Source organism: Lissotriton helveticus, chromosome 1_2 (assembly GCF_964261635.1).
Source record: "Lissotriton helveticus chromosome 1_2, aLisHel1.1, whole genome shotgun sequence".
Classification (NCBI taxonomy): Eukaryota; Metazoa; Chordata; class Amphibia; order Caudata; family Salamandridae; genus Lissotriton; species Lissotriton helveticus.
Window position 1 is genome coordinate 451610044 of NC_136058.1, and position 23927 is coordinate 451633970.

Below are 23927 nucleotides of genomic sequence, written 5' to 3' on the forward strand. Positions count from 1 at the left end.
CAATCACAAGGGACACGCCTGCACTTCTTTCATTCTCAAGGCACAGCATGTGCACTTCTTTCATTCACAGAGTACAGACCCTGCACTTCTTCATTCACAGGGGACATCACCTGCATTTCTTTCAATCACAAGGGACAGCACCTGCACTTCTTCATTCACAGGGGACAGCACCTGCACTTCTTTCATTCACAACAGACAGCACCTGCACTTCTTTCATTCACATGGGACGGCACCTGCACTTCTTCATTCACAAGGGACTGCACCTGCACTTCTTTCATTCACAAGAGAAAGACACAGCCCTTCTTTCATTCACAAGTGACACACCTGCACTTCGTTCATTCACAAGGGACACACCTGCACTTCGTTCATTCACAAGGGACACACCTGCACTTCGTTCATTCACACAAGGGACACACCTGCACTTCTTTCATTCGCAAGGGACACACCTGCACTTCTTTCATTCGCAAGGGACACACCTGCACTTCTTTCATTCGCAAAGGACAGCACCTGCACTTCTTTCATTCACAGGGGACACACCTGCACTCCTTTCATTCACAGGGGACAGCACCTGCGCTTCTTTCATTCGGAAGGAGCACACCTGCACTTCTTTCATTCGCAAGGGACAGCACCTGCACTTCTTTCATTCACAGGGGACCGCACCTGCACGTCTTTCATTCACAGGGGACACCACCTGCACTTCTTCATTCACAAGGGACAGCAACTGCACTTCTTTCATTCCTAAGGGACAACACCTGCACTTCTTTCATTCACAAGGGACAGCATCTGCACTTATTACATTCACAAGGTACAGCACCTGCGCTTCTTTCACTCACAAGGGACAACACCTGCACTTCTTTCATTCACAAGGGACAGCACCTGCACTTCTTTCATTCACAAGGGACACACCTGCACTTATTGCATTCACAACGGACAGCACCTGCGCTTCTTTCACTCACAAGGGATGGCCCCTGCACTTCTTTGATTCACAATGTTCACACCTGCACTTCTTTCATTCACAGGGGACACACCTGCACTCCTTTCATTCATAGGGGACATCACCTGCACTTCTTTCATTCACAAGGGACTTCACCTGTACTTCTTTCATTCACAGGGGACAGCACCTGCACTTCTTTCATTCACAAGGGACAGCAGCTGCACTTCTTTCATTCACAAGGGACATGCCTGCACTTCTTTCATTCAAAAGGCACAGCACGTGCACTTCTTCCATTCACAGGGGACAGACCCTGCACTTCTTCATTCACAGGGGACGGCACCTGCACTTCTTCATTCACAAGGGACAGCACCTGCACTTCTTTCATTCACAAGAGAAAGACACAGCCCTTCTTTCATTCACAAGTGACACACCTGCACTTCGTTCATTTGCAAGGGACACACCTGCACTTCTTTCATTCGCAAGGTGTGAGAAGTTGGCCTGATAGGTGATGTTTCCAATTCTGGAACCACCTATTATCAGACCAAACAATCCCTTATGGTGTCTGGTTGTAAGTCAACCTTATTAGACAAGCTATCCTAGGGGTAGCATGGACTAAGCAGCCTAAAGGCTTAACTTAAGAGGTCGTGTTAAGCGAGCTGTTTTACCACATACAATCCTGTAATACCAAATGAAAGGACACCACACAAGTATATATTATAAAAATATATGTATTTATTACTAAAAACAATCCCCAGTATTCTTTATGAATAAAGGGGCACAAGCGTTAAATCAAAAGCACTGTTTAAACATACAAGTTGCACAATTATGGATGAGGGCAGGGGGCCACTCAAACCATATACTAAACAAGTGGTATAAGAGATGCCACTCGAGCAGTGGTTAGGCCTAGGGCCTAGGGAATCGCTGGGAGCAGTCAGGACAAGCAATGCTGAAGTCGGGAATGGCCCTCGGGATTCGGGAGATGTGCGGAAAGCGCACGCACGCACCAATGTTAACCAATGGTGCGTAAAAGTTGTAAAGTTAAAGTTTAAGGACACTTCCGCTGAACCTAGAGGAACAAAACTTAACACACAGACCCTAGAGATGTGCACCAGTGTGGGAACACCGGCGGAGCAAAGTTACCTCACCCACAGGAAGTGGGTGCACAGGGTCGAAGTGGCGTCGGGTTCTGACACGCAGGCTCTTGGTGCTTGAAGCTGAAAGGGCTGCAGGCGGGTTGAAGATGAAGTGTCCGGTGGAGTCCAAGGGTGGACTCAAGTCGAAGAGTACCTGAAAGCAGAGGGTACAGAGTCTGGGTCACTCAGCAGTGACCAGGGTGGAACCAGGACGGAACCAGGCAATGTCGGGCGCAATCAGGTGGTCGTCGAGGAGCTTCTCTCCGCTGTCACGTGGGCTCTGGGGCATCTGCGACGTCCAGGAGCAGGTCACGATCTGTCCCACGCAGGCTCTCACCGTCGGTGCAGTCGGCTTCAAGTTTGGAGCAAACAACACTTGGCAAGAGCAATCCACGCGGGATCGGAAGATGGCTTCTCACTCGGACCAGGAAGGTCAGAGTCGGGGCTCCTTTTCAGGGGAGCTGGTGTGGATCTGGAGCAACCAGATTCACGAGTCTTCTTTGTAGTTTCGTCGGCACAGGGACCACTAGCCGGCTGGCAAGTGACCGGGCCAACGCATTGAGCCAAATGGAGCAGAAGGGCCCCACGCAGCACTCGTCGAGTGTGGAGGGCTGAACTTCGGCTCAGGAGTAGCTCAGGGTGGGGGCTTCTCAAACCCCGGTGCACAGCTTCGAGGGTCACTCGTGGGCTGCACGGTCAGCGTCTCGTGGTCAATTCAAGATGGCGTGCCCCACGCCTCCGGTCGCCTCCACGGGTCTCAGCTTTGCAGGGACTGTGGATCGGGCTGTTGGAAGGCAGGCAAGCTTAATCTCGTCGATCTCAGTTGCTCGAGTTTCGGCGGGAACTGCAACTAAGTAGACATCGAGGGCTGGATGGTGCCTGCTGCTGCAGGGTGGTCACTCCTTGACCACAAGGGAGATTCTTCGGGCTTCCACGTTGAGATGGAGGTCCAAGGGTCCAGAGTTTCGTTTCTAATGTTTCTTCCAGGAAATCTGATGTGCATTGGCACTGCTCCCACTCTTATTTGAATCTGGGGGGCGTGATTACCTGCTAGGTCCCCCCCTATGGGAGGGACCCAGGAAGTGGGTGGATACACCCCCTTCCTTTGATCCAGGCCGCCCTGGCACGAGGGCTGGAGTGCCCCAGAACCGGTTTGGCCGGATTATGCAAGGGGCAGCCTTGTGCGCCCCAAGCAGTGTCTGGTTTCTTTCAAACCTCCCTGCTACAATCCACTATCTCCTGTCTGGAGGGCGGTGACACCCTCCTGTGACAGGAAACCCTTTGTCCAGGACCCATTTGGCCGAGTTTCGGTCAGCTGCAGGGGTCCAGACATTTGTCTGTGGCAGAGGCATCCATTTTGTGGATCTAAGGTCTTTGGAGAAATTAACCGCATTTAAGTAAAGCAACATGTCCTACCCCTCTAGAGGGGTGGAATGCTATCCCCGTCGCCAGAACTGGCGAGGGGATAGTATTCCAAATCGTATGACACCTTACACGACATGTTTTGATAAAGCCAAACCAAAGTTGCTATTTAACCGCGAGGATTATAAGGCACTTAAGAGTATATGGTATGGCATTATCCTGAAACAGCTTAGGGAGTTGTTCCCGACAGCTGCAGACAGGCTCAGCTCATGCTAGAGCTCCATCTCACATGAAACCACGCACTCTGCCTCCAGGATTGATGAGGCCTTCCATAGGAGTGGCTCACAGGTTAATATGTGTCCAGATATAGGTTTAGATATAGGTATACTATATCTAAGCAAGGGGTGATTACACCACCTTACCCCAGCTGAGTGATCAGCCAGTTGTGTCAATTTAAGAACCAGCCAGGGGTGGCAAAAGATATGCTGCAGCCCCTGGTAGGCCTTGGTGGCCCCTATGCCCTGGGCACCTATAGTGCATTATACAGGGGCTGACAAGGAGTCCATTTCCAATTGTGGTATGTACCTAGGGTACATGGAATCCATTTTACAGAGAGAGCAGATGGCCTGGGGCCCTGATTAGCAGGGAACCAGGTCAACTAAGTCAAAAAAAACAGCTAAACACAGGCAAAAAATCCGGGGTAACCATAGTCAGGTAGCCACCTTCCTACACAAGGGACACACCTGCACTTCTTTCATTCACAGGGGACACACCTGCACTCCTTTCATTCACAGAGGACAGCACCTGCGCTTCTTTCATTCGCAAGGAACACACCTGCACTTCTTTCATTCGCAAGGGACAGCACCTGCACTTCTTTCATTCACAGGGGACCGCACCTGCACGTCTTTCATTCACAGGGGACACCACCTGTTCTTCTTTCATACACAAGAGACAGACACATCACGTCTTTCATTCACAAGTGACACACCTGCCCTTCGTTCATTCACAAGGGACAGCACCTGCACTTCTTTTATGCACAAGAGACAGACCCAGCACTTCTTTCATTCACAAGTGACACACCTGCACTTCGTTCCTTCACAAGGGACACACCTGCACTTCGTTCATTCACAAGGGACACACCTGCACTTCGTTCATTCACAAGGGACACACCTGCACTTCTTTCATTCACAAGGGACAGCACCTGCACTTCTTTCATTCACGAAGGACACACCTGCACTTCTTTCATTCACAAGGGACAGCACATGCACTTCTTTCATTCACAAGAGACAGACCCAGCACTTCGTTCATTCACAAGTGACACACCTGCACTTCGTTCCTTTACAAGGGACACACCTGCTCTTCGTTCATTCACAAGGGACACACCTGCACTTCTTTTATTCAGAAGGGACAGCACCTGCGCTTCTTTCAATCACAAGGGACAGCACCTGCACTTCTTTGATTCACAAGTGATGGCACCTGCACTTCTTTGATTCACAAGGGTCACACCTGCACATCTTTCATTCACAAGAGAAAGACACAGCCCTTCTTTCATTCACAAGGGACGGCACCTGTACTTCTTTCATTCACAAGGGACAGCACTTGAACTTCTTTCATTCACAGAGAACAGCACCTGCACTTCTTTCATTCACAAGGGACACGCCTGCACTTCTTTCATTCACAAGGCACAGCACGTGCACTTCTTTCATTCACAGTGGACAGACCCTGCACTTCTTTCATTCACAGAGGACAGCACCTGCACGTCTTTCATTCACAGGGGACACACCTGCCCTTCGTTCATTCACAAGGGACACACCTGCACTTCTTTCATTCACAAGGGACAGCACCTGCACTTCTTTTATTCACAAGAGACAGACCCAGCACTTCTTTCATTCACAAGTGACACACCTGCCCTTCGTTCATTCACAAGGGACACACCTGCACTTCTTTCATTCACAAGGGACAGCACCTGCACTTCTTTTATTCACAAGAGACAGACCCAGCACTTCTTTCATTCACAAGTGACAAACCTGCACTTCGTTCCTTCACAAGGGACACACCTGCACTTCGTTCATTCACAAGGGACACACCTGCACTTCGTTCATTCACAAGGGACACACCTGCACTTCTTTCATTCACAAGGGACAGCACCTGCACTTCTTTCATTCACGAAGGACACACCTGCACTTCTTTCATTCACAAGGGACAGCACATGCACTTCTTTCATTCACAAGAGACAGACCCAGCACTTCGTTCATTCACAAGTGACACACCTGCACTTCGTTCCTTTACAAGGGACACACCTGCTCTTCGTTCATTCACAAGGGACACACCTGCACTTCTTTCATTCAGAAGGGACAGCACCTGCGCTTCTTTCAATCACAAGGGACAGCACCTGCACTTCTTTGATTCACAAGTGATGGCACCTGCACTTCTTTGATTCACAAGGGTCACACCTGCACATCTTTCATTCACAAGAGAAAGACACAGCCCTTCTTTCATTCACAAGGGACGGCACCTGTACTTCTTTCATTCACAAGGGACAGCACTTGAACTTCTTTCATTCACAGAGAACAGCACCTGCACTTCTTTCATTCACAAGGGACACGCCTGCACTTCTTTCATTCACAAGGCACAGCACGTGCACTTCTTTCATTCACAGGGGACAGACCCTGCACTTCTTTCATTCACAGAGGACAGCACCTGCGCTTCTTTCATTCACAGAGGACAGCACCTGCACTTCTTCATTCACATGGGACAGCACCTGCACTTCTTTCATTCACAACGGATAGCACCTGCACTTCTTTCATTCACAGGGGACGGCACCAGCACTTCTTCATTCACAAGGGACAGCACCTGCACTTCTTTCATTCACAACGGACAGCACCTGCACTTCTTCATTCCCAGGGGACAGCACCTGCACTTCTTTCATTCACAAGTGACAGCAGCTGCACTTCTTTCATTCACAAGGAGCACAGCTGCACTTCTTTCATTCACAACGGACAGCACCTGCGCTTCTTTCACTCACAAGGGATGGCCCCTGCACTTCTTTGATTCACAATGTTCACACCTGCACTTCTTTCATTCACAGGGGACACACCTGCACTCCTTTCATTCATAGGGGGCAGCACCTGCACTTCTTTCATTCACAAGGGACTTCACCTGTACTTCTTTCATTCACAGGGGACAGCACCTGCACTTCTTTCATTCACAAGGGACAGCAGCTGCACTTCTTTCATTCACAAGGGACATGCCTGCACTTCTTTCATTCAAAAGGCACAGCACGTGCACTTCTTCCATTCACAGGGGACAGACCCTGCACTTCTTCATTGACAGGGGTCGGCACCTGCACTTCTTCATTCACAAGGGACAGCACCAGCACTTCTTTCATTCACAAGAGAAAGACACAGCCCTTCTTTCATTCACATGTGAAACACCTGCACTTCATCATTCGCAAGGGACACACCTGCACTTCTTTCATTCGCAAGGGACAGACCTGCACTTCTTTCATTCACAGGGGACAAACCTGCACTCCTTTCATTCACAGGGGACAACACCTGCGCTTCTTTCATTCGCAAGGAACACACCTGCACTTCTTTCATTCGCAAAGGACAGCACCTGCACTTCTTTCATTCACAGGGGACCGCACCTGCCCATCTTTCATTCACAGGAGACACCACCTGCACTTTTTTCATTCACAAGGGACAGGACCTGTACTTCTTTCATTCACAAGGTACAGCACCTGCGCTTCTTTCACTCACAAGGGATGGCCCCTGCACTTCTTTTATTCACAAGGGACAGCACCTGCACTTCTTTCATTCACAAGGGACACACCTGCACTTATTACATTCACAAGGTACAGCACCTGCGCTTCTTTCACTCACAAGGGATGGCCCCTGCACTTCTTTGATTCACAATGTTCACACCTGCACTTCTTTCATTCACAGGGGACAGCACCTGCACTTCTTTCATTCACAAGAGACAGACCCAGCACGTCTTTCATTCACAAGTGACAGACCTGCCGTTCGTTCATTCACAAGGGACACACCTGCACTTCTTTCATTCACAGGGGACAGCACCTGCACTTCTTTCATTCACAAGAGACAGACCCAGCACTTCTTTCATTCACAAGTGACACACCTGCACTTCGTTCCTTCACAAGGGACACACCTGCACTTCGTTCATTCACAAGGGACACACCTGCATTTCTTTCATTCACAAGGGACTGCACTTGCACTTCTATCATTCACAGGGGACAGACCCTGCAATTCTTTAATTCACAAGGGACAGCACCTGCACTTCTTTTATTCACAAGGGATAACATGTGCACTTCTTCCATTCACAGGGAACAGACCCTGGACTTCTTTCATTCACTGGGACAGCACCTGTGCTTCTTTCATTCACAACGGACAGCACCTGCACTTCTTCATTCACAGGGGACAGCATCTGCACTTCTTTCATTCACAGGGGACGGCACCTGGACTTCTTTCATTCACAGGGGACAGCACCTGCACTTCTTTCATTCACAGGGGACAGCACCTGCACTTCTTCATTCACAGGGGACAGCACCTGCTCTTTTTTCATTCACAAGGGACCGAAGCTGCACTTCTTTCATTCACAAGGAGCACAGCTGCACTTTTTTCATTCGCAAGGGACAGCACCTGCACTTCTTTCATTCACAGGGGCAGCACCTGCACTTCTTCCATTTGCAACAGACAGCACCTGCACTTCTTTCATTCACAAGGCACAACACATGCACTTCTTTCACTCACAGGGGACAGAACCTGCACTTCTTTCATTCACATGGGACAGCACCTGCACGTCTTTCATTCACAGGGGACAGCACCTGCACTTCTTTCATTCACAAGGGACAGCACCTGCACTTCTTTAATTCACAAGGAACAGCACCTTCTCTTCTTTCATTCACAGGGGACCGTACCTGCACGTCTTTCATTCACAGGGAACACCACCTGCACTTCTTTCCTTCACAAGGGACAGCAACTGCACTTCTTTCATTCACAGGGGACAGCATCTGCACTTCTTTCATTCCTTAGGAACCAAACCTACACTTCTTTCAATCACAAGGGACAGCACCTGCACTTCTTTCAATCACAAGGGACAGCACCTTCTCTTCTTTCATTCACAGGGGACCGTACCTGCACGTCTTTCATTCACAGGGAACACCACCTGCACTTCTTTCATTCACAAGGGACAGCAACTGCACTTCTTTCATTCACAGGGGACAGCATCTGCACTTCTTTAATTCACAAGGGACAGTACCTGCACTTCTTTCATTCAGACGGGACAGCACCTGCACTTCTTTCATTCAGAAGGGACAGCAATTGCACTTCTTTCATTTCTAAGGGACAGCACCTGTACTTCTTTCATTCACAACAGACAGCACCTGCACCCTTTCATTCACAAGGGGCACATCTGCACTTCTTTCATTCACAAGGGAAGGCAATTGCACTTCTTTCATTCACAGGGGACAGCACCTGCACTTCTTTCATTCACAACAGACAGCACCTGCACTCTTTCATTAACAAGGGGCCCACCTGCACTTCTTTCATTAACAAGGGGCCCACCTGCACTTCTTTCATTCACAAGGGAAGGCACCTGCACTTCTTTCATTCACAGGGGACGGCACCTGCACTTCTTTCATTCACAAGGGACGGCACCTGTACTTCTTTCATTCACAAGGGACAGAACCTGCACTTCTTTCATTCACAGAGGACAGCACCTGCACTTCTTTCATTCACAAGGGACAGCACCTGCACTTATTTCATTAACAAGGGACAGCACCTGCACTTATTTCATTAACAAGGGACAGCACCTGCACTTATTTCATTCACAAGGGACGGCACCAGCACTTCTTTCGTTCACAGGGGACACACCTACACTTTTTATATTCACAAGGGACAGCACCTGCACTTCTTTTATTCACAAGGGATATACCTGCACTTCTTTCATTCGGAAGGGACACCACCTGCACTTGTTTCATTGACAAGGGACGCCACCTATACTTCTTTCATTCACAGGGGACGGCACCAGCACTTCTTTCCTTCACAAGGGACGGCACCTGTACTTCTTTCATTCACAAGGGACAGAACCTGCACTTCTTTCATTAACAAGGGACACACCTGCACTTCTTTCATTCACAGGGGACAGCACCTGCACTTCTTTCATTCACAAGAGACAGACCCAGCACTTCTTTTATTCACAAGTGACACACCTGCACTTCGTTCCTTCACAAGGGACACACCTGCACTTCGTTCATTCACAAGGGACACACCTGCATTTCTTTAATTCACAAGGGACTGCACTTCTATCATTCACATGGGACAGACCCTGCAATTCTTTAATTCACAAAGGTCAGCAGCTGCTCTCCTTTCATTCACAAGGGACAGCACCTGCACTTCTTTTATTCACAAGGGACAACACGTGCACTTCTTCCATTCACAGGGGACAGACCCTGGACTTCTTTCATTCACAGGGACAGCACCTGTGCTTCTTTCATTCACAACGGACAGCACCTGCACTTCTTCATTCACAGGGGACAGCATCTGCACTTCTTTTATTCACAGGGGATGGCACCTGGACTTCTTTCATTCACAGGGGACAGCACCTGCACTTCTTTCATTCACAGGGGACAGCACCTGCACTTCTTCATTCACAGGGGACAGCACCTGCACTTTTTTCATTCACAAGGGACAGAAGCTGCACGTCTTTCATTCACAAGGAGCACAGCTGCACTTCTTTCATTCACAACGGACAGCACCTGCGCTTCTTTCACTCACAGGGGACACACCTGCACTCCTTTCATTCACAGGGGACAGCACCTGCACTTCTTTCATTCACAGGGGACCGCACCTGCACGTCTTTCATTCACAGGGGACACCACCTGCACTTCTTTCATTCACAAGAGACAGACACAGCACGTCTTTCATTCACAAGTGACACACCTGCCCTTCGTTCATTCACAAGGGACACACCTGCACTTCTTTCATTCACAAGGGACAGCACCTGCACTTCTTTCATTCACAAGAGACAGACCCAGCACTTCTTTCATTCACAAGTGACACACCTGCACTTCGTTCCTTCACAAGGGACACACCTGCACTTCGTTCATTCACAAGGGACACACCTGCACTTCTTTCATTAACAAGGGACAGCAATTGCTCTTCTTTCATTCACAGAGGACAGCACCTGCACTTTTTTCATTCACAAGGGACACACCTGCACTTCTTTCATTCACAAGGGACAGCACCTGCACTTCTTTCATTCACAAGAGACAGACCCAGCACTTCGTTCATTCACAAGTGACACACCTGCACTTCGTTCCTTTACAAGGGACACACCTGCTCTTCGTTCATTCACAAGGGACACACCTGCACTTCTTTCATTCAGAAGGGACAGCACCTGCGCTTCTTTCAATCACAAGGGACAGCACCTGCACTTCTTTGATTCACAAGTGATGGCACCTGCACTTCTTTGATTCACCAGGGTCACACCTGCACATCTTTCATTCACAAGAGAAAGACACAGCCCTTCTTTCATTCACAAGAGACGGCACCTGTACTTCTTTCATTCACAAGGGACAGCACTTGCACTTCTTTCATTCACAGAGGACAGCACCTGCACTTCTTTCATTCACAAGGGACACGCCTGCACTTCTTTCATTCACAAGGCACAGCACGTGCACTTCTTTCATTCACAGGGGACAGACCCTGCACTTCTTTCATTCACAGGGGACAGCACCTGCGCTTCTTTCATTCACAATGGACAGCACCTGCACTTCTTCATTCACATGGGACAGCACCTGCACTTCTTTCATTCACAACTGATAGCACCTGCACTTCTTTCATTCACAGGGAATGGCACCTGCACTTCTTCATTCACAAGGGACAGCACCTGCACTTCTTTCATTCACAACGGACAGCACCTGCACTGCTTCATTCCCAGGGGACAGCACCTGCACTTCTTTCATTCACAAGAGAAAGACACAGCCCTTCTTTCATTCACAAGTGACACACCTGCACTTCGTTCATTCACAAGGGACACACCTGCACATCGTTCATTCACAAGGGACACACCTGCACTTCGTTCATTCACACAAGGGACACACCTGCACTTCTTTCATTCGCAAGGGACACACCTGCACTTCTTTCATTCGCAAGGGACACACCTGCACTTCGTTCATTCACACAAGGGACACACCTGCACTTCTTTCATTCGCAAGGGACACACCTGCACTTCTTTCATTCGCAAGGGACACACCTGCACTTCGTTCATTCGCAAAGGACAGCACCTGCACTTCTTTAATTCACAAGGAGCACAGCTGCACTTCTTTCATTCACAACGGACAGCACCTGCGCTTCTTTCACTCACAAGGGATGACCCCTGCACTTCTTTGATTCACAATGTTCACACCTGCGCTTCTTTCATTCACAGGGGACACACCTGCACTCCTTTCATTCATAGGGGACAGCACCTGCACTTCTTTCATTCACAGGGGACGGCACCTGCACTTCTTCATTCACAAGGGACTGCACCTGCACTTCTTTCATTCACAAGAGAAAGACACAGCCCTTCTTTCATTCCCAAGTGACACACCTGCACTTCGTTCATTCACAAGGGACACACCTGCACATCGGTCATTCACAAGGGACACACCTGCACTTCGTTCATTCACACAAGGGACACACCTGCACTTCTTTCATTCGCAAGGGACACACCTGCACTTCTTTCATTCGCAAGGGACACACCTGCACTTCTTTCATTCGCAAGGGACACACCTGCACTTCGTTCATTCACACAAGGGACACACCTGCACTTCTTTCATTCGCAAGGGACACACCTGCACTTCTTTCATTCGCAAGGGACACACCTGCACTTCTTTCATTCACAAAGGACAGCACCTGCACTTCTTTCATTCACAGGGGACACACCTGCACTCCTTTCATTCACAGGGGACAGCACCGGCGCTTCTTTCATTCGCAAGGAGCACACCTGCACATCTTTAATTCGCAAGGGACAGCACCTGCACTTCTTTCATTCACAGGGGACCGCACCTGCACGTCTTTCATTCACAGGGGACACCACCTGCACTTCTTTCATTCACAAGGGACAGCAACTGCACTTCTTTCATTCCTAAGGGACAACACCTGCACTTCTTTCATTCACAAGGGACAGCATCTGCACTTATTACATTCACAAGGTACAGCACCTGCGCTTCTTTCACTCACAAGGGACAACACCTGCACTTCTTTCATTCACAAGGGACAGCACCTGCACTTCTTTCATTCACAAGGGATACACCTGCACTTATTGCATTCACAAGGTACAGCACCTGCGCTTCTTTCACTCACAAGGGATGGCCCCTGCACTTCTTTGATTCACAATTTTCACACCTGCACTTCTTTCATTCACAGGGGACAGCACCTGCACTTCTTTCATTCACAAGAGACTGACACAGCACGTCTTTCATTCACAAGTGACACACCTGCCCTTCGTTCATTCACAAGGGACACACCTGCACTTATTTCATTCACAACGGACAGCACCTGCACTTCTTTCATTCACAAGTGACACACCAGCACTTCGTTCCTTCACAAGGGACACACCTGCACTTCGTTCATTCACAAGGGACACACCTGCACTTCTTTCATTCACAAGGGACAGCAATTGCACTTCTTTCAGTCACAGAGGACAACACCTGCACTTCTTTCATTCACAAGGGACACACCTGCACTTCTTTCATTCACAAGGGACAGCACCTGCACTTCTTTCATTCACAAGAGACAGACCCAGCACTTCGTTCATTCACAAGTGACACACCTGCACTTCGTTCCTTTACAAGGGACACACCTGCTCTTCGTTCATTCACAAGGGACACACCTGCACCTCTTTCATTCAGAAGGGACAGCACCTGCGCTTCTTTCAATCACAAGGGACAGCACCTGCACTTCTTTGATTCACAAGTGAAGGCACCTGCACTCCTTTGATTCACAAGGGTCACACCGGCACATCTTTCATTCACAAGAGAAAGACACAGCCCTTCTTTCATTCACAAGGGACGTCACCTGTACTTCTTTCATTCACAAGGGACAGCACTTGCACTTCTTTCATTCACAGAGGACAGCACCTGCACTTCTTACATTCAAAAGGGACACGCCTGCACTTCTTTCATTCACAAGGCACAGCACGTGCACTTCTTTCATTCACAGGGGACAGACCCTGCACTTCTTTCATTCACAGGGGACAGCACCTGCGCTTCTTTCATTCACAACGGACAGCACCTGCACTTCTTCATTCACATGGGACAGCACCTGCACTTCTTTCATTCACAACGGATAGCACCTGCACTTCTTTCATTCACAGGGGACGGCACCTGCACTTCTTCATTCACAAGGGACAGAACCTGCACTTCTTTCATTCACAACGGACAGCACCTGCACTTCTTCATTCCCAGGGGACAGCACCTGCACTTCTTTCATTCACAAGTGACAGCAGCTGCACTTCTTTCATTCACAAGGAGCACAACTGCACTTCTTTCATTCACAACGGACAGCACCTGCGCTTCTTTCACTCACAAGGGATGGCCCCTGCACTTCTTTGATTCACAATGTTCACACCTGCACTTCTTTCATTCACGGGGGACACACCTGCACTCTTTTCATTCACAGGGGACAGCACCTGCACTTCTTTTATTCACAAGGGACAGCAGCTGCACTTCTTTCATTCACAAGGGACATGCCTGCACTTCTTTCATTCCAAAGGCACAGCACGTGCACTTCTTCCATTCACAGGGGACAGACCCTGCACTTCTTCATTCACAGGGGATGGCACCTGCACTTCTTCATTCACAAGGGACAGCACCTGCACTTCTTTCATTCACAAGAGAAAGACACAGCCCTTCTTTCATTCACAAGTGACACACCTGCACTTCGTTCATTATCAAGGGACACACCTGCACTTCTTAAATTCGTAAGGGACACACCTGCACTTCTTTCATTCACAGGGGACACACCTGCACTCCTTTCATTCACAGGGGACAGCACCTGCACTTCTTTCATTCACAGGGGACCGCACCTGCACGTCTTTCATTCACAGGGGACACCACCTGCACTTCTTTCATTCACAAGAGACAGACACAGCACGTCTTTCATTCACAAGTGACACACCTGCCCTTCGTTCATTCACAAGGGACACACCTGCACTTCTTTCATTCACAAGGGACAGACCCAGCACTTCTTTCATTCACAAGTGACACACCTGCACTTCGTTCCTTCACAAGGGACACACCTGCACTTCGTTCATTCACAAGGGACACACCTGCACTTCTTTCATTCACAAGGGACAGCAATTGCACTTCTTTCATTCACAGAGGACAGCACCTGCACTTCTTTCATTCACGAAGGACACACCTGCACTTCTTTCATTCACAAGGGACAGCACATGCACTTCTTTCATTCACAAGAGACAGACCCAGCACTTCGTTCATTCACAAGTGACACACCTGCACTTCGTTCCTTTACATGGGACACACCTGCTGTTCGTTCATTCACAAGGGACACACCTGCACTTCTTTTATTCAGAAGGGACAGCACCTGCGCTTCTTTCAATCACAAGGGACAGCACCTTCACTTCTTTGATTCACAAGTGATGGCACCTGCACTTCTTTGATTCACAAGGGTCACACCTGCACATCTTTCATTCACAAGAGAAAGACACAGCCCTTCTTTCATTCACAAGGGACGGCACCTGTACTTCTTTCATTCACAAGGGACAGCACTTGCACTTCTTTCATTCACAGAGAACAGCACCTGCACTTCTTTCATTCACAAGGGACACGCCTGCACTTCTTTCATTCACAAGGGACACGCCTGCACTTCTTTCATTCACAGGGGACAGACCCTGCACTTCTTTCATTCACAGGGGACAGCACCTGCGCTTCTTTCATTCACAACGGACAGCACCTGCACTTCTTCATTCACATGGGAGAGCACCTGCACTTCTTTCATTCACAACGGATAGCACCTGCACTTCTTTCATTCACAGGGGACGGCACCAGCACCTCTTCATTCACAAGGGACAGCACCTGCACTTCTTTGATTCACAACGGACAGCACCTGCACTTCTTCCTTCCCAGGGGACAGCACCTGCACTTCTTTCATTCACAAGTGACAGCATCTGCACTTCTTTCATTCACAAGGAGCACAGCTGCACTTCTTTCATTCACAACGGACAGCACCTGCGCTTCTTTCACTCACAAGGGATGGCCCCTGCACTTCTTTGATTCACAATGTTCACACCTGCACTTCTTTCATTCACAGGGGACACACCTGCACTCCTTTCATTCATAGGGGGCAGCACCTGCACTTCTTTCATTCACAAGGGACTTCACCTGTACTTCTTTCATTCACAGGGGACAGCACCTGCACTTCTTTCATTCACAAGGGACAGCAGCTGCACTTCTTTCATTCACAAGGGACATGCCTGCACTTCTTTCATTCAAAAGGCACAGCACGTGCACTTCTTCCATTCACAGGGGACAGACCCTGCACTTCTTCATTGACAGGGGTCGGCACCTGCACTTCTTCATTCACAAGGGACAGCACCAGCACTTCTTTCATTCACAAGAGAAAGACACAGCCCTTCTTTCATTCACATGTGAAACACCTGCACTTCATTCATTCGCAAGGGACACACCTGCACTTCTTTCATTCGCAAGGGACACACCTGCACTTCTTTCATTCACAGGGGACACACCTGCAATCCTTTCATTCACAGGGGACTGCACCTGCGCTTCTTTCATTCGCAAGGAACACACCTGCACTTCTTTCATTCGCAAGGGACAGCACCTGCACTTCTTTCATTCACAGGGGACCGCACCTGCACGTCTTTCATTCACAGGGGACACCACCTGCACTTTTTTCATTCATAAGGGACAGGACCTGTACTTCTTTGATTCACAAGGTACAGCACCTGCGCTTCTTTCACATTTACAAGGGATGGCCCCTGCACTTCTTTTATTCACAAGGGACAGCACCTGCACTTCTTTCATTCACAAGGGACACACCTGCACTTATTACATTCACAAGGTACAGCACCTGAGCTTCTTTCACTCACAAGGGATGGCCCCTGCACTTCTTTGGTTCACAATGTTCACACCTGCACTTCTTTCATTCACAGGGGACAGCACCTGCACTTCTTTCATTCACAAGAGACAGACCCAGCACGTCTTTCATTCACAAGTGACAGACCTGCCGTTCGTTCATTCACAAGGGACACACCTGCACTTATTACATTCACAAGGTACAGCACCTGAGCTTCTTTCACTCACAAGGGATGGCCCCTGCACTTCTTTGATTCACAATGTTCACACCTGCACTTCTTTCATTCACAGGGGACAGCACCTGCACTTCTTTCATTCACAAGAGACAGACCCAGCACTTCTTTCATTCACAAGTGACACACCTGCACTTCGTTCCTTCACAAGGGACACACCTGCACTTCGTTCATTCACAAGGGACACACCTGCATTTCTTTCATTCACAAGGGACTGCACTTGCACTTCTATCATTCACAGGGGACAGACCCTGCAATTCTTTAATTCACAAAGGTCAGCAGCTGCTCTTCTTTCATTCACAAGGGACAGCACCTGCACTTCTTTTATTCACAAGGGACAACACGTGCACTTCTTCCATTCACAGGGAACAGACCCTGGACTTCTTTCATTCACTGGGACAGCACCTGTGCTTCTTTCATTCACAAAGGACAGCATCTGCACTTCTTTCATTCACAGGGGACGGCACCTGGACTTCTTTCATTCACAGGGGACAGCACCTGCACTTCTTTCATTCACAGGGGACAGCACCTGCACTTCTTCATTCACAGGGGACAGCACCTGCACTTATTACATTCACAAGGTACAGCACCTGCCCTTCGTTCATTCACAAGGGACACACCTGCACTTCTTTCATTCACAAGGGACAGCACCTGCACTTCTTTCATTCACAAGAGACAGACCCAGCACTTCTTTCATTCACAAGTGACGCACCTGCACTTCGTTCCTTCACAAGGGACACACCTGCACTTCGTTCATTAACAAGGGACACACCTGCACCTCTTTCATTCACAAGGGACAGCAATTGCACTTCTTTCATTCACAGAGGACAGCACCTGCACTTCTTTCATTCACAAGGGACACACCTGCACTTCTTTCATTCACAAGAGACAGACCCAGCACTTCGTTCATTCACAAGTGACACACCTGCACTTCGTTCCTTTACAAGGGACACACCTGCTCTTCGTTCATTCACAAGGGACACACCTGCACTTCTTTCATTCAGAAGGGACAGCACCTGCGCTTCTTTCAATCACAAGGGACAGCACCTGCACTTCTTTGATTCACAAGTGATGGCACCTGCACTTCTTTGATTCACAAGGGTCACACCTGCACATCTTTCATTCACAAGAGAAAGACACAGCCCTTCTTTCATTCACAAGGGACGGCACCTGTACTTCTTTCATTCATAAGGGACAGCACTTGCACTTCTTTCATTCACAGAGGACAGCACCTGCACTTCTTTCATTCACAAGGGACACGCCTGCACTTCTTTCATTCACAAGGCACAGCACGTGCACTTCTTTCATTCACAGTGGACAGACCCTGCACTTCTTTCATTCACAGGGGACAGCACCTGCGCTTCTTTCATTCACATCGGACAGCACCTGCACTTCTTCATTCACATGGGACAGCACCTGCACTTCTTTCATTCACAACTGATAGCACCTGCACTTCTTTCATTCACAGGGGACGGCACCTGCACTTCTTCATTCACAAGGGACAGCACCTGCACTTCTTTCATTCACAAGTGACAGCAGCTGCACTTCTTTCATTCACAAGGAGCACAACTGCACTTCTTTCATTCACAACGGACAGCACCTGCGCTTCTTTCACTCACAAAGGATGGCCCCTGCACTTCTTTGATTCACAAGGGACAGCACCTGTACTTCTTTCATTCACAGGGGACAGCACCTGCACTTCTTTTATTCACAAGGGACAGCAGCTGCACTTCTTTCATTCACAAGGGACATGCCTGCACTTCTTTCATTCAAAAGGCACAGCACGTGCACTTCTTCCATTCACAGGGGACAGACCCTGCACTTCTTCATTCACAGGGGATGGCACCTGCACTTCTTCATTCACAAGGGACAGCACCTGCACTTCTTTCATTCACAAGAGAAAGACACAGCCCTTCTTTCATTCACAAGTGACACACCTGCACTTCGTTCATTCGCAAGGGACACACCTGCACTCCTTTCATTCACAGGGGACAGCACCTGCACTTCTTTCATTCACAGGGGACCGCACCTGCACGTCTTTCATTCACAGGGGACACCACCTGCACTTCTTTCATTCACAAGAGACAGACACAGCACGTCTTTCATTCACAAGTGACACACCTGCCCTTCGTTCATTCACAAGGGACACACCTGCACTTCTTTCATTCACAAGGGACAGCACCTGCACTTCTTTCATTCACAAGAGACAGACCCAGCACTTCTTTCATTCACAAGAAACACACCTGCACTTCGTTCCTTCACAAGGGACACACCTGCACTTCGTTCATTCACAAGGGACACACCTGCACTTCTTTCATTCACAAGGGACAGCAATTGCACTTCTTTCATTCACAGAGGACAGCACCTGCACTTCTTTCATTCACGAAGGACACACCTGCACTTCTTTCATTCACAAGGGACAGCACATGCACTTCTTTCATTCACAAGAGACAGACCCAGCACTTCGTTCATTCACAAGTGACACACCTGCACTTCGTTCCTTTACAAGGGACACACCTGCTCTTCGTTCATTCACAAGGGACACACCTGCACTTCTTTTATTCAGAAGGGACAGCACCTGCACTTCTTTGATTCACAAGTGATGGCACCTGCACTTCTTTGATTCACAAGGGTCACACCTGCACATCTTTCATTCACAAGAGAAAGACACAGGCCTTCTTTCATTCACAAGGGACGGCACCTGTACTTTTTTCATTCACAAGGGACAGCACTTGCACTTCTTTCATTCACAAGGCACAGCACGTGCACTTCTTTCATTCACAGGGGACAGACCCTGCACTTCTTTCATTCACAGGGGACAGCACCTGCGCTTCTTTCATTCACAACGTACAGAACCTGCACTTCTTCATTCACATGGGACAGCACCTGCACTTCTTTCATTCACAACGGATAGCACCTGCACTTCTTCATTCCCAGGGGACAGCACCTGCACTTCTTTCATTCACAAGTGACAGCAGCTGCACTTCTTTCATTCACAAGGAGCACAGCTGCACTGCTTTCATTCACAGGGGACGGCACCTGCGCTTCTTCATTCACAAGGGACAGCACCTGCACTTCTTTCATTCACAACGGACAGCACCTGCACTTCTTCATTCCCAGGGGACAGCACCTGCACTTCTTTCATTCACAAGTGACAGCAGCTGCACTTCTTTCATTCACAAGGAGCACAGCTGCACTGCTTTCATTCACAACGGACAGCACCTGCGCTTCTTTCACTCACAAGGGACGGCCCCTGCACTTCTTTGATTCACAATGTTCACACCTGCACTTCTTTCATTCACAGGGGACACACCTGCACTCCTTTCATTCATAGGGGGCAGCACCTGCACTTCTTTCATTCACAAGGGACTTCACCTGTACTTCTTTCATTCACAGGGGACAGCACCTGCACTTCTTTCATTCACAAGGGACAGCAGCTGCACTTCTTTCATTCACAAGGGACATGCCTGCACTTCTTCCATTCACAGGGGACAGACCCTGCACTTCTTCATTGACAGGGGTCGGCACCTGCACTTCTTCATTCACAAGGGACAGCACCAGCACTTCTTTCATTCACAAGAGAAAGACACTGCCCTTCTTTCATTCACATGTGAAACACCTGCACTTCATTCATTCGCAGGGGACAGACCCTGCACTTTTTTCATTCACATGGGACAGCACCTGCACGTCTTTCATTCACAGGGGACAGCAGCTGCACTTCTTTCATTCCTTAGGGACCAAACCTGCACTTCTTTCAATCACAAGGGACAGCACCTGCACTTCTTTCAATCACAAGGGACAGCACCTGCACTTCTTTCATTCACAGGTGACCGTACCTGCACGTCTTTCATTCACAGGGAACACCACCTGCACTTCTTTCATTCACAAGGGACAGCAACTGCACTTCTTTTATTCACAGGGGACAGCACCTGCACTTCTTTAATTCACAAGGGACAGTACCTGCACTTCTTTCATTCACACGGGACAGCACCTTCACTACTTTCATTCACAAGGGACAGCACCTGCACTTCTTTCATTCAGAAGGGACAGCAATTGCACTTCTTTCATTTCTAAGGGACAGCACCTGTACTTCTTTCATTCACAACAGACAGCACCTGCACCCTTTCATTCACAAGGGGTACACCTGCACTTCTTTCATTCACAAGGGAAGGCAACTGCACTTCTTTCATTCACAGGGGACAGCACCTGCACTTCTTTCATTCACAACAGACAGCACCTGCACTCTTTCATTAACAAGGGGCCCACCTGCACTTCTTTCATTCGCAAGGGACACCATCTGCACTACTTTCATTCACAAGGGAAGGCACCTGCACTTCTTTCATTCACAGGGGACGGCACCGGCACTTCTTTCATTCACAAGGGACAGAACCTGCACTTCTTTCATTCACAAGAGACTGACACAGCACGTCTTTCATTCACAAGTGACACACCTGCCCTTCGTTCATTCACAAGGGACACACCTGCACTTCTTTCATTCACAAGGGACAGCACCTGCACTTCTTTCATTCACAAGAGACAGACCCAGCACTTCTTTCATTCACAAGTGACGCACCTGCACTTCGTTCCTTCACAAGGGACACACCTGCACTTCGTTCATTAACAAGGGACACACCTGCACCTCTTTCATTCACAAGGGACAGCAATTGCACTTCTTTCATTCACAGAGGACAGCACCTGCACTTCTTTCATTCACAAGGGACACACCTGCACTTCTTTCATTCACAAGAGACAGACCCAGCACTTCGTTCATTCACAAGTGACACACCTGCACTTCGTTCCTTTACAAGGGACACACCTGCTCTTCGTTCATTCACAAGGGACACACCTGCACTTCTTTCATTCAGAAGGGACAGCACCTGCGCTTCTTTCAATCACAAGGGACAGCACCTGCACTTCTTTGATTCACAAGTGATGGCACCTGCACTTCTTTGATTCACAAGGGTCACACCTGCACATCTTTCATTCACAAGAGAAAGACACAGCCCTTCTTTCATTCACAAGGGACGGCACCTGTACTTCTTTCATTCATAAGGGACAGCACTTGCACTTCTTTCATTCACAGAGGACAGCACCTGCACTTCTTTCATTCACAAGGGACACGCCTGCACTTCTTTCATTCACAAGGCACAGCACGTGCACTTCTTTCATTCACAGTGGACAGACCCTGCACTTCTTTCATTCACAGGGGACAGCACCTGCGCTTCTTTCATTCACAACGGACAGCACCTGCACTTCTTCATTCACATGGGACAGCACCTGCACTTCTTTCATTCACAACTGATAGCACCTGCACTTCTTCATTCACAGGGGACAGCACCTGCACTTCTTTCATTCACAGGGGACGGCACCTGCACTTCTTCATTCACAAGGGACAGCACCTGCACTTCTTTCATTCACAAGTGACAGCAGCTGCACTTCTTTCATTCACAAGGAGCACAACTGCACTTCTTTCATTCACAACGGACAGCACCTGCGCTTCTTTCACTCACAAAGGATGGCCCCTGCACTTCTTTGATTCACAATGTTCACACCTGCACTTCTTTCATTCACAAGGGACTTCACCTGTACTTCTTTCATTCACAGGGGACAGCACCTGCACTTCTTTTATTCACAAGGGACAGCAGCTGCACTTCTTTCATTCACAAGGGACATGCCTGCACTTCTTTCATTCAAAAGGCACAGCACGTGCACTTCTTCCATTCACAGGGGACAGACCCTGCACTTCTTCATTCACAGGGGATGGCACCTGCACTTCTTCATTCACAAGGGACAGCACCTGCACTTCTTTCATTCACAAGAGAAAGACACAGCCCTTCTTTCATTCACAAGTGACACACCTGCACTTCGTTCATTCGCAAGGGACACACCTGCACTCCTTTCATTCACAGGGGACAGCACCTGCACTTCTTTCATTCACAGGGGACCGCACCTGCACGTCTTTCATTCACAGGGGACACCACCTGCACTTCTTTCATTCACAAGAGACAGACACAGCACGTCTTTCATTCACAAGTGACACACCTGCCCTTCGTTCATTCACAAGGGACAGCACCTGCACTTCTTTCATTCACAAGGGACAGCACCTGCACTTCTTTCATTCACAAGAGACAGACCCAGCACTTCTTTCATTCACAAGAAACACACCTGCACTTCGTTCCTTCACAAGGGACACACCTGCACTTCGTTCATTCACAAGGGACACACCTGCACTTCTTTCATTCACAAGGGACAGCAATTGCACTTCTTTCATTCACAGAGGACAGCACCTGCACTTCTTTCATTCACGAAGGACACACCTGCACTTCGTTCCTTTACAAGGGACACACGTGCTCTTCGTTCATTCACAAGGGACACACCTGCACTTCTTTTATTCAGAAGGGACAGCACCTGCGCTTCTTTCAATCACAAGGGACAGCACCTGCACTTCTTTGATTCACAAGGGTCACACCTGCACATCTTTCATTCACAAGAGAAAGACACAGGCCTTCTTTCATTCACAAGGGACGGCACCTGTACTTTTTTCATTCACAAGGGACACGCCTGCACTTCTTTCATTCACAAGGCACAGCACGTGCACTTCTTTCATTCACAGGGGACAGACCCTGCACTTCTTTCATTCACAGGGGACAGCACCTGCGCTTCTTTCATTCACAACGTACAGCACCTGCACTTCTTCATTCACATGGGACAGCACCTGCACTTCTTTCATTCACAACGGATAGCACCTGCAATTCTTTCATTCACAGGGGACGGCACCAGCACTTCTTCATTCACAAGGGACAGCACCTGCACTTCTTTCATTCACAACGGACAGCACCTGCACTTCTTCATTTCCAGGGGACAGCACCTGCACTTCTTTCATTCACAACAGACAGCACCTGCACTCTTTCATTAACAAGGGGCCCACCTGCACTTCTTTCATTCGCAAGGGACACCATCTGCACTACTTTCATTCACAAGGGAAGGCACCTGCACTTCTTTCATTCACAGGGGACGGCACCGGCACTTCTTTCATTCACAAGGGACAGAACCTGCACTTCTTTCATTCACAAGAGACTGACACAGCACGTCTTTCATTCACAAGTGACACACCTGCCCTTCGTTCATTCACAAGGGACACACCTGCACTT